Source organism: Tiliqua scincoides, chromosome 2 (assembly GCF_035046505.1).
Source record: "Tiliqua scincoides isolate rTilSci1 chromosome 2, rTilSci1.hap2, whole genome shotgun sequence".
Lineage (NCBI taxonomy): Eukaryota > Metazoa > Chordata > Lepidosauria > Squamata > Scincidae > Tiliqua > Tiliqua scincoides.
Window position 1 is genome coordinate 7505159 of NC_089822.1, and position 10809 is coordinate 7515967.

At 47.9% G+C, this 10809-nt stretch overlaps 1 pseudogene; it reads left to right on the plus strand.

Annotated features, from left to right (window-relative positions):
- Positions 1–1559: 1559 nt before the first annotated feature.
- LOC136642377 (5S ribosomal RNA) lies at positions 1560–1681 on the plus strand (annotated as a pseudogene).
- Positions 1682–10809: the final 9128 nt, after the last annotated feature.

The following is a 10809-nucleotide window of genomic DNA, read 5'->3' on the forward strand; positions in this document are numbered from 1 at the left end:
GAGTGCCGGAGCTTTCCTCTGAGGCTTTGCCCCTCAGAGGGTAGAAAACTAACTGGTGTGCCCACATCGTATGATTCCCCAATCCAGCTTTCACAGGGGAGTTTTTTCCTATGTTCTGCCCCTCTGGTTTTCAATGAAAGGGGCAGGATTCCCCTCACAGGAAACACTTTTTGATAGGCTGTATCACTGGTTTCTTCCAAGGATGTTCCGTAAGAATGAAGTGAAGTTGGGGTCTCACTGCTGTAAACCACTGACCAAATCAATCACTATGCACAATATATGAGTCAGCGCTCAATACATGCCTCTGCCTTAAACATACTCCAACTGTCCCCGGAGTTGCTAAGGTACTTTAGAGTTCCTCAAGTTTGAGCCCCCTTTTTGGGGGGTCACTAGACATTAAATGTCTGAGGAGGGTGAGGGCCCGATCCTGAACAGTCAGCGCCGGTTCGCTGCCAGTGCTGAGTGTCGCAAATGTGCCGTAGTGTGTGAGACAGTGCCGGGTCAGCACCAGTGCTTGCTCAGTGCTGATCTGTGCTGAGCCAGTGCTAGCCAGAGGCCTGCCACACACTGCCCAGAGCAAGGGCTGAGTTCTGGTTGGCAGAGAGGTGAGTGGGGGCAGGAGAGAGGGTGGGGGAAAGGCAGGGTATCTGAGTGGGAGGGGTGGGACCGGTGGAGCTCTGCTCCACTGGATCTAGAACCCCGTGTTGGGCCTCCCAGCTCTCCTCTGTGTTGCATATTAGCTGGCACAGACTTGAGTAGCCCCATTCTGGGGCTTGGTCCTTCCCCCGAGGAGCTGCCAGTGACTGCCCAAGCCCAATAGGATGAAGCAGTCACCATTTTGGTGCCGCTGCTCCCCTGGGCTCCGGGCAGATCAGGTCTGTACTGTGAGTTGGGTGGATTCATCTTGACTGTACTGTACATACATGTCCAAATTTGCCTGCAGAAACCGTGCCAGGAAGCAGCTTCATATAACTGCCTATCAGATAATAAGGGTTGTTGATTGCATCTGAGTTGCAACTTTTTTATATAAAAAGTGCAATCAGTTCCACAGTGAGATTAACAAGTCTATTGCGGTTTTTAAAAAGTCTGCATTGCCAAACTCAGTTTAGCAACACCTCCTGCTTTGGAAATGAGTGTGGGACAGACTGTCGTGAATGACTATATTCATTGGTGAAATGCGGAGGGATATGATATTAATCTGTTGCTGTTTATCTGTTAATCCATGTAGTTAATCTGTTAACTATATGAACTTATATATAGTTAACTTGTTTGTCTTCATAGTGTTTATGGAGGGCATCTGAACTGCCTCCTTATGACGAGAGGGTGCTGAACCCTTTACATTCCATAACTGCAGGCTGGATTAGGGAGGAATCATTTTTTCAACCTCAGTGGGTAAAACATATGGACTCCAAAAGGAGGCCTGATGCCAGTTTGCTGTAACACACTGGGGCCCCTGAGGGTAGCTTAACATGTATATCACTCATCTTGTGTGCAGACAACTGTATGTATGTAGAGCTCTAGCCAGGCAAATGGGAGCACTGTCCTTCCATGGTTCCTGACTGCACAGAAAAACTGTTACCCTGCACATGCCCGATCTCATCTGATCTCGGAAGCTAAGCAGGGTCAGGCCTGGTTAGTACTTGGATGGGAGACCACCTGGGAATACTGGATGCTGTGGGCTTATACCATAGTCTTTCAAGACTGAAGGTTGCAAACCATCTCCCTATACTGAACACTATCTCCCGATCTTGTCTGATCTTGGAAGCTAAGCAGGGTCAGGCCTGGTTAGTACTTGGATGGGAGACCACCTCAGAATACCGGGTGCTGAAGGCTTACACCATAGTCTTTCAAGACTGAAGGTTGCCAACCATTAACCAGAAAAAGCTGCACGGGCACAGGATCTGTATATATATGAAACTGAATGCACATAACCAGTGGCGTAGCTCGAGGGGCTGCAAAGCACTAAGTTTTGCAGGGAGCCTCCCCACAGCATCCAAAGAGCCTCTCTCCCCCCCTTTGGAGCCAGGCATAAGCCTCTGTTTTGCTCCCACCACCCAGAATGGCTCTGAAGGGGAGGGCCCCTTGCTCACTGCAGTGAGGCTCCCTGCAAAACTGGGTGCTTTGCACCCTCTCTAGCTACACCACTGCATGTGACCCAGCTTCCACGCACCCAGCCAGCTCACACATTCCACACAATTCTGTGTAATATCTGAGAGGTACTTATATGTCTTCAGTTATGCCGATATTCTTATTCAGTGCAGCGGGACTGTCATTTTCTTTTCTCCGTTATATCCAACAACATGCAGTAGTAGTGGATTCAGACAGAAGCTTTTCCCTCTCAGTATGCCAGCTGAGAACTCTTTAGCATCAGAGGCCACATGTCACATTTCAGATAAGCTCTCTTATGTCAAGGATTTCAAGTTGAATCAGTGCTGATGGTCTCCACTCTCCGTTAGGGTCTACTGACTTGCCCACCACTGGTCTGTGGGGTTTAGATGAATTTCTGTTCTCGAGACAGCCCCTAAGCTGCCATCTGTACATCTTTATTGGTCCAGTGAATTAGCAGAAGATTCCAGGCTCCATCCAAATGGATCTTATCTCCCTCCCCCACCTGCTATTTATTGCTGTGAAGTCACTGGTTAGGTAACAGCCAGAATGCCTTGGTTCAAATCCAAGTGGGAACACATAGGAACGTGGAAGATCAGACAGGACACTGCTGTGAAGAGGCAGTTCATCCTAAGTCAGGATGAGGTCCTTCTGTTTCCAATGTGCAAGCAAAAAAGGATTTCATTTTCCTCTGGGACTTCTCCACTGAAGAGGCACTTTGTACTTCACCAGAACAACAGGAAAAGTCCTGCGAGTTCTTTATGACTGGTCTAGTGGACCTTTGGTTTCCAAACCCAAGAGTGCCTCCAAATATTATGCAACATTCCTCAGTGACGAGATCAGCAATGGTGTTGAAGCTTCCTGAAAGTAGTAGTTTACCACTACTGCCAATCTTGCAATGCACAGCCACCGGAAAGTGTGTGGGGGATGAATGGGCACAAAAGTACAGCCCCAGAGCATGGTGTACAAGCACATAATGGTCTGTTTTCCCCCGTTATTCTCCTCATTTGCAGCCTCCAGAGGCAAAGGCACGTGAAGCTGCCGTAGCAAAGGCCTGCTCCTCAAGGGGGAACCCGGAAGGGACATCATCACTGCCCAGGGTGCTGGGGCAGTGTGTTACAGCTCTTGATACTAGTGAAGATGCACCCAGTGACATAGCTAGAGGAGGTGCAAAGCACTAAGTTTTGCAGGGATCCTCACCGCAGCATGCAAGCAACCCCTCCCCTTCGGAGCCAGGTGTTTGCCTCCATTTTGCTCCCACTGTCCAGAATGGCTCTGAAGGGGAGGGGTCACTTGTGCACCATGGTGAGGCTCCCTGCAAATCTTAGTGTTTTGCACCCCTTCTAGTTATGCCACTGGATGCACCATGATCTTCATTCATTGTTCTGGCCTTGGTAAAGTCTGGTGGTATGGGTAGCGTCACAGGTAATCATAAAACATTCTGTCTATGCAACCTTGTCCACATGGTGTCTCATGACTATTCTACTCTGTTCCATCCACCTGAATGGAGTATGAAGGTGGTCCAGTTTGTATGATAGCAGGAGCCCAGGTAACCACTTGCAAGATGCTTAATCATTGCTACTAGTACAGCAATGGACTCACCTTGAGTTCTGGTACAGGATTTAAATTTAAACCGTTGTACAACCACAGTTTTGCATCTCTCTATAGCTAATTAAGGCTACAGTCTTATGCACACTTTCCTGGTGCACAATGGGTCTTACATCTGAGTAGGCATGCCTATGATGGTGCAGTAAGATTAGCAACACTACAAACAAAGCACAATGAAAATGAATTAGTGTCTACCACTTAGTCGCAAAATGTGTTCTGGTTTTTCTTTAAATCTGCATTTAGGAATGTGGTTGGATTGAATGTAGCGATTAAAATACCGATTCCAGTTTTATTGGCGCTACTATCAGCATGAGTCAGGAAGTGGGAACTTGGGTCAGCAGGCAAAAAAAAAAAGTGATTGTTGCAAGAGAGTACTAGATTAGGGTAAAGTTGCTAGCTAGCCAATATTTTACTGGTCTGACCGGTAAAACCATGTTCTGTTATGGAAGCCTTGCCAAGTTCTGAAATGTCTTCAAAATACTTTCTCCCAAGGCCTGGTTTACACACGTAGCAAAAAGAGATCCAACACGGTTGCACGGACTACCTGTATGTCATTTTTACTGCAGGGGGAGGGTGCCACTTGGAATGCATCAGTAGCATAGCTAGCAGGGGTGCAAAGCACTAAATGCGCATTGCAAGGGGCCCCTCCCCCTCTCCTTTGGAGCCATGCCCGGCAGCGAAAGCAAAACAGAGGCAAATGAAGGGGTTGGCGACCCATGGCCACAGGCCGGACTGAGCCATCACCCAAGCTTATCTGGCTGTCATAGAGCATGGCTTGGGAGCTTGCCACATGCTGGGCAGGGAACGGCAGAGCCACCTGTCCAGGTTTGTGGGGTGCAGAGTGGCACAGGGACTCCAAGAGCCCAGGCAGGCAGCTCTGCTGTTCCTTGACCAACTTGCAGCAAATTGGGCAGGAGGTGGATTTTTATGTTAATCCAGCCAGTTCCTGCCTCAAAATGCTGCCGGCAGAAAACGCGTCTCTCTTATAGCTGTCTCTATTTGCTGGAATTACGCAGGTAGTAATTATACTACTCTAATATTGACATATTTAAATTGTACCCAAGCAAAACAAATTAATCCTGCCTCCCTTCCAGATTTCTGTGTGGCTTCTTTATTTACCCACCCGCACCACGGTAAATACATTTTCCAAGTCATGTTTACTGCACAAGATGTTCAGATATTTATCACTTGAGCACAGAGTATGTCAGAGAGATATGTCTGTGTTATGTGTGAATGGTGAATTGCTCTCCACGCTGATATTCATGTGAAAGGCTATGCAGAGAACAAACTTGTCTGTCACACAGAGCTAGGAATACATTGTGTTGAATTGACTAAGCTGCATAGAAGCCCTTGTTAGTGCCTCCAGTACTAAGGGTATTTGACCAGTGAATCCACCAGTGAGGTGGAGTTCACTCACTGTGAGCCCAATTCAAAGTGCTCGCTGAGCCACAGTAAGTCCCTTGTGCCAGCTTAGGAGTGTTGCAAATGTGCTGTAAGGCACGTCTGGGACTACTCAGGTGTTGGGGAGGCCGGTGCAAGGACGTGTGCCAGTCCCACTGTGCCGGATCCCAGGCGGCAAAGTGGGAGGCTAACGCAGGGGCTTGGGGAGGGCAGAAAGGGGGCGTTTTGGGGGAGGAGAGGGTGGGAGATGAGCTGGTTGGGGGCAAACCAAGCCCAGGAAGGGGCTGGCGACTGGCCTTCAGCACTTAGGCCAGATCCTAACCCGTCTCCTGAGTGGCCTGGTTTTACACTGGGCTCCTTGGGTCTGCACCAGCAATTTAACTGGCACAGACCTGAGTAGCTCCATTGAAGTGGCTGCCACATGACATGGGGTAAGGAGAAATAAATCCCCTTAATCCAAGTTGCACTGGATCCACCTCATACCCTGTATTGCCTACAGCGCAGGCCAGTTGGCCTGCCTATTCCAGTGCAGGACAGGATTGGGTTGTATGCTGTTTTTAGGTGTGCAATTTGTTTCTTGGGGGAATCTTGCTGTGCAGTGCCCTGATGGGCTGGAAATGGCATATTGTGATTTTCAAAAATTGGGCCTGACAGACTTCTGTTTAGATTGACTGACTGACCAGCAACAGAGGTTGATTACTACAAGGTCATTTCAAAAATGTCCTGTGCAAGTCTGCATCCTTTCCCTAATAGTTCTGTTTTCCCCACATTTTCCTAATTTAACATCAGCTTTCCTTTCTGAACATTTCTGGTCCGGTCTCCTGCCTGACCGCCCTTTAAGGCAGTTCCCGTGAAGTCCGAGTCATAGACTTTTGGGGGCCAGGGAACGTGACTTATCTGAACTGACCGAGAGAGCTAGCAACAACACAGCCAGCAATAAAGGCTGGGAATCATTCCCACAGCAGAACCAGGAAGAGAATGCAGACTTCCTGTCTCCAGGTCCTGTGGCTTTTAGATGCCAATCTTCTCCAACCTCTACAAACAGCTAGTATGGGACAAATGACCAAAAAAAAGAAGAGGGAGGGGAGGGGAAGCGTTTCGATGATAAATGGGTTGCATTCCTATTTACATTATTTTTTACTCCAAATCTAAACCTTGAGTGTATTTCCTTGATAGCATTACATGCTCCTGCTATAAGTGCAGATCCATTTTTTTTTGCTCTGTGTGCAACATAGGTATTTTGTACCACATATCTCTCTGCTAACAAGGTCACAGCAAACCACAAGCTCCTAGTCCTCACCATTAATATTCTCGATAGCCTTACCCTGCCTTGTCTTTTTCTGTTTCTTTTTGCTTGTGACTTTCTGCTCATCTGTGAGCACAATCCTAAGGATGCAGTCGGCCGGCATAAGTCTCTTGCGCCAGCCTGGGAGGGTTGCACAGATGCCGTAAAGCACATTTGTGCCTCCTTTGGAGAAAGACAAGCTGGCGCACAGAGGTGTGCTGGCCTGCAGAGGCCAGATCCAGCCTCCATAGCTGTGAAGGAATGTAAGTCCACGCTGGTAGAGCTTGGTTGGCATGGGGTCTGGGGGGGGGGCAGGAGAAGGGCAGGGAGGAGGTGTTCTGAGGGAGGGGAAGGGCAGGCAGGCCCATGGGTGGGTAGGGAATGGGAGGTGGGGCCAGGATTCAGCAGTCATGCCAGATCCTAGCCCTATTCCCAGGCAGTGCAGAGCAGCTCCAGGCTGCTCTGTTCTGCTTGGATCTGCACCACCTCTTCAGGTGATCCATTGGGGATCTCCCTGGGGTAAGGGGAATTTTTTCCCTTTGCCTCTGGCTGAGCCTCAGCTAGCCCAAAACTTGTGCTGGATACAAATTAGGATTGTGCTGCAGCTCAGTTACTGTGGCCGTTATACTTTGTTGTTGTTCCTTGTGAGTGGGACAGAACTGCGGCAGTGTTGTGCTGTATTTCGAGTGGAATAGTGGAATAATGAGGTTTGAAAATTTTGTTTCTAACTGAATATTTAAACTATTTCGATAAACCTTTATTGGCATATTGGGAGTCCACAAACAATAGCAATATAACACAGCAAATAAATGCAACTTTACGGGGTATTAACTTCTGGTCTTTGTCTTGGAAACTACCGCTAAAAATTCCGCCACCAAATTGGTGATAGAAGAGGAATAATCACTAAGAAGAATTGGAAGAGGATCAACAAGGGAGACAGGAAGAGAAGAAACAAAAGGGTCAAGTAGGTGAGACCTGAGATTATGATGGACAGTGCACCGAAAAAAGATATGGTCCAGAGTATCTGGTTCAACTGAACAAAACAAACATAATCTATCTGAGCGTGGGATTTGAGAAAATCTCCCTTGGTGTTCTGCAGATGGGAATATGTTCAGTCTCGCTAACATGAAAGCCCTTCTTTTAATATTTAAACTTGTTCTCTATATCTGCTAATACCCACCATCAGCCTCTGAAACGAGGTGTGTACATGTTTTTAAGTCAGATAAATAGACAAAAGACTATAAAGACAGATAAATAGACAAAATCTGCTTGTTTGTCTCATAGCAAGATCTTCACCAGCTATAATGAAAAATCTGGCACAGCTCTGAGCGCCAGCTCTCTGCCACTCGAGATGTGTTATAAAAGTATATAAACACTAGTGAATCCCCTCCATCCTTACAGCTGCTTGGTCTCCAACACGGAATTGAGGGTAATTGCCTAGCATTGGTGCTGTTGGCTGGGGTGCTTAAAGGGTTCACAGTGATATGGTAAAAACGGCAGCTCTTTTCTGGTGTAAAGAAAAGTCAGCTCTCATGCATTGATCACTTGCATTGTGGTGCTGCTTTTCTGCCCAGAAAGGGTCATCAGAGAGGCTTGTCATAAGACAGTACAGCAAACTTAAATTTAAAAGGCAATAATTATTCCACTTAAAAAAATTAGCAAGCAGCAAAAACAGCAGGAGCACAGATACCAGTAACTCAGGCCACCATCATAAAACACAATCGGTTCAAGCTTAGAGAAAATAAAACATGTCTGTTCAACCTGCTGAAAAGACAGGGAAGAACTGGGTGGACCTTGGGCAAGCGAGTTCCACAGTCTTCATGCCACTACTGAGAAGATGGTCAGGTCTAGGTCAGGATGCAAGAAGTGTGCCTATGGATTGGGCCTTTCTACTACTGTTAGAGGCTAGAAAAACAGCCATATCCCCTGGCTAAACAGGAAAAGCAAAGGTTGAGAGTTAAAGGTGGTTACCATTAACTTGCTTGAGCAAACTACTGACCTCTCAGCTTCTGCTCCGCTTTCTATTTGCCACATGGAGATTAATCGGTGGAACTTCTTGCCACATGGAGATTGCGATGGCACCTGACTTACACGCCTTAAAAAGGGGATTGGACAGATTTATCCATCACAGGTTATAAGGAAAAGTCCATCACAGGTTGCAAGTCATTATGCCCTCTGGGCTTTAGAGTTAGCCAATCTCTGAATACCAGATGCAAGGGACTGGCAACAGGATACAGGTATCTTCTTGTCTTTTGCATCTGGTGGGCCACCAAAGGCATCTGGTGTACCCCAGTGAGATGCAGGAAGCTGGACTAGATGGGCCCTTGCCTTGATCCAGCAAGGCTGCTCTTATGAGATCATAATATGGGCCATCTTGCAGGGCTGGTGTTCGGGATGACAGAGATTCCTTTGATATATGTCAGATGTTCTGAATGCTCTGAAGTAGTACGCACAGGCCTGCGTGTTGCCATTGCTGCCCAGAATGGCTTTGGTGGTAGTGGGAGGGGCCACTTACATGCCATGTTGCGGGGCGCGCAGTACTTTCTGCACCTCCCCCTGCAGCTACGCCATTGATTCCACCATCCAACCAGTTTGCTGCTATCAGAGGCAGAGGAGCAGAGGCAGTTAAGGTTTGAAAAGTAAATACTTTACCTGCAGTTTACAACCATATGCACCTTCTGAGATAACAGGTGTTTCAACAGCTTGGGGGACAGAGAACCCTGAACGCTGCTCTCCTTACGTGGAGAAGGGAACGAAAGGAAGGGGATGCTCTTCAGCAGTGGCTGCCTGCCATCGAGGGACACAGCTCAGGAGCCTGGATGTTGCTCCTTTGCTACAGCCAGGAAGAGACAGAGAGACTTGTGGGAGAAGCAGGAAGGAAGTTATGTAAAGGACGAACCTCTACAGATATCACAGAGGACACGGTGAAGGGACTCAGTCCTCTGGACAATGCCCTGCAGAGTTCTGCTGGTGGCACTGGACCTATATTCCAACATGGGCAAGCCCTGCCCTCCTGAAGCCGCTCCTCACAGCCCGCAAGCACAGTGCGTGCTGACACCTGCTGTACTCGGAGACAGTTCTTCCCTGTGATCAGCACCCTGGAGGATTCTCTCCTCGGGTGCAGTGTTCAGGTCCGCAGACAGATGTGGAATTTGGGCACAGCAAGGCTGAGGCTTTTAGAAGGCTTTTAGAACACAGGGACTGGGCTTGCCAGCATGCCCTCTCTTCCCCCCCCCCGATCACGTGGATAAGTTCACACAACTGTCTGAAGAGGCCTTGTGTGGTCGTGTCACTGTTTGCATTATTAGGAAATAGTAGAATGTCAAGCGCCAACCCACCCACATACAGTACTTTGCAGTGGATCCTTCTGTGGCGCTGATGAATTTTTGTAGATGCCTCTTTCTGAACTAGACATTGTAAAGCAATTGAGACTAGACATGGGCTCGACCCGCCTTTCCCGGAATGGCCTACAAAGGGCAATTCCTCACCCTCACCTCGCCTTGCATTCCTCAGCCTTACCTCAGCAGTCGCCAAGCTTTTGAACATACCTGAAACTGTGTGCTAATAATAGTGCTCGTGAGCTGGAAATGCCCTGTGGCAACTTGTTCATACAGCTGGCTGGCACAGACCTGCCAAACTGGCACCTTTAATCACAAGTTACTTTTTTACCAGGCTGTCTCTGGTCTACTTCTGTGAAAGACCTGCCATTAGCCAGGGTTCCTGGACAACTGATTCACTGTTAAAACGGAGGAGTCACCTGTCCCTTTTATTTATTGAAGGGCTTTAAAATGGCTGTTAAAAAAATAAAATCAATGGCATCCTCTGTTAGGGTTCAGTCAGCAGCTGACCCAGTTTGGATGCCTTTGGACAAGAGATAAGGCACCTCCTTTACTTTGCAAGATTTTAGATCAGTGTCAGCTCTGGATTTTGGGGTACTCTGGAGCCAAAGCTCTGTGCCCACAGTGGTGTGCTCCCCCATGCTTTGGCATGCACATGTGTACATAAACTGTACACAGCGGACACATGACTGTTTTGTTTTACTGTTGCTATTTATTTACATTCTCCGTTTTGCCCCCACTGCCCAGAATGTCTCCGGAGGGGAGGGGCCGCTTGCACACTGCAGTGAGGCTCCCTGCAAAACTTAGTGCTCTGCACCCCCCTCTAGCTACGCCACTGGGTGTGGAACAGTAACAAGATGCTATGGGGTTCTTTCTGGGAGAGAGAATGTGCAAGAGCTTTGCTCTCGTTTTAAAAAGCAAGTTTCTGCCCCCCGTCGTCATTAAGATATGTTCAGAACAATGCTTACCAGAGGAAAAAGATCTCACAGCCCTGCGTAGCTCTCACCTTTCCCTACAGCAAGCAAAATTTGGGGGCCAGAAACTTGCTTTTTAAAAATGAGAGCAAAGGTC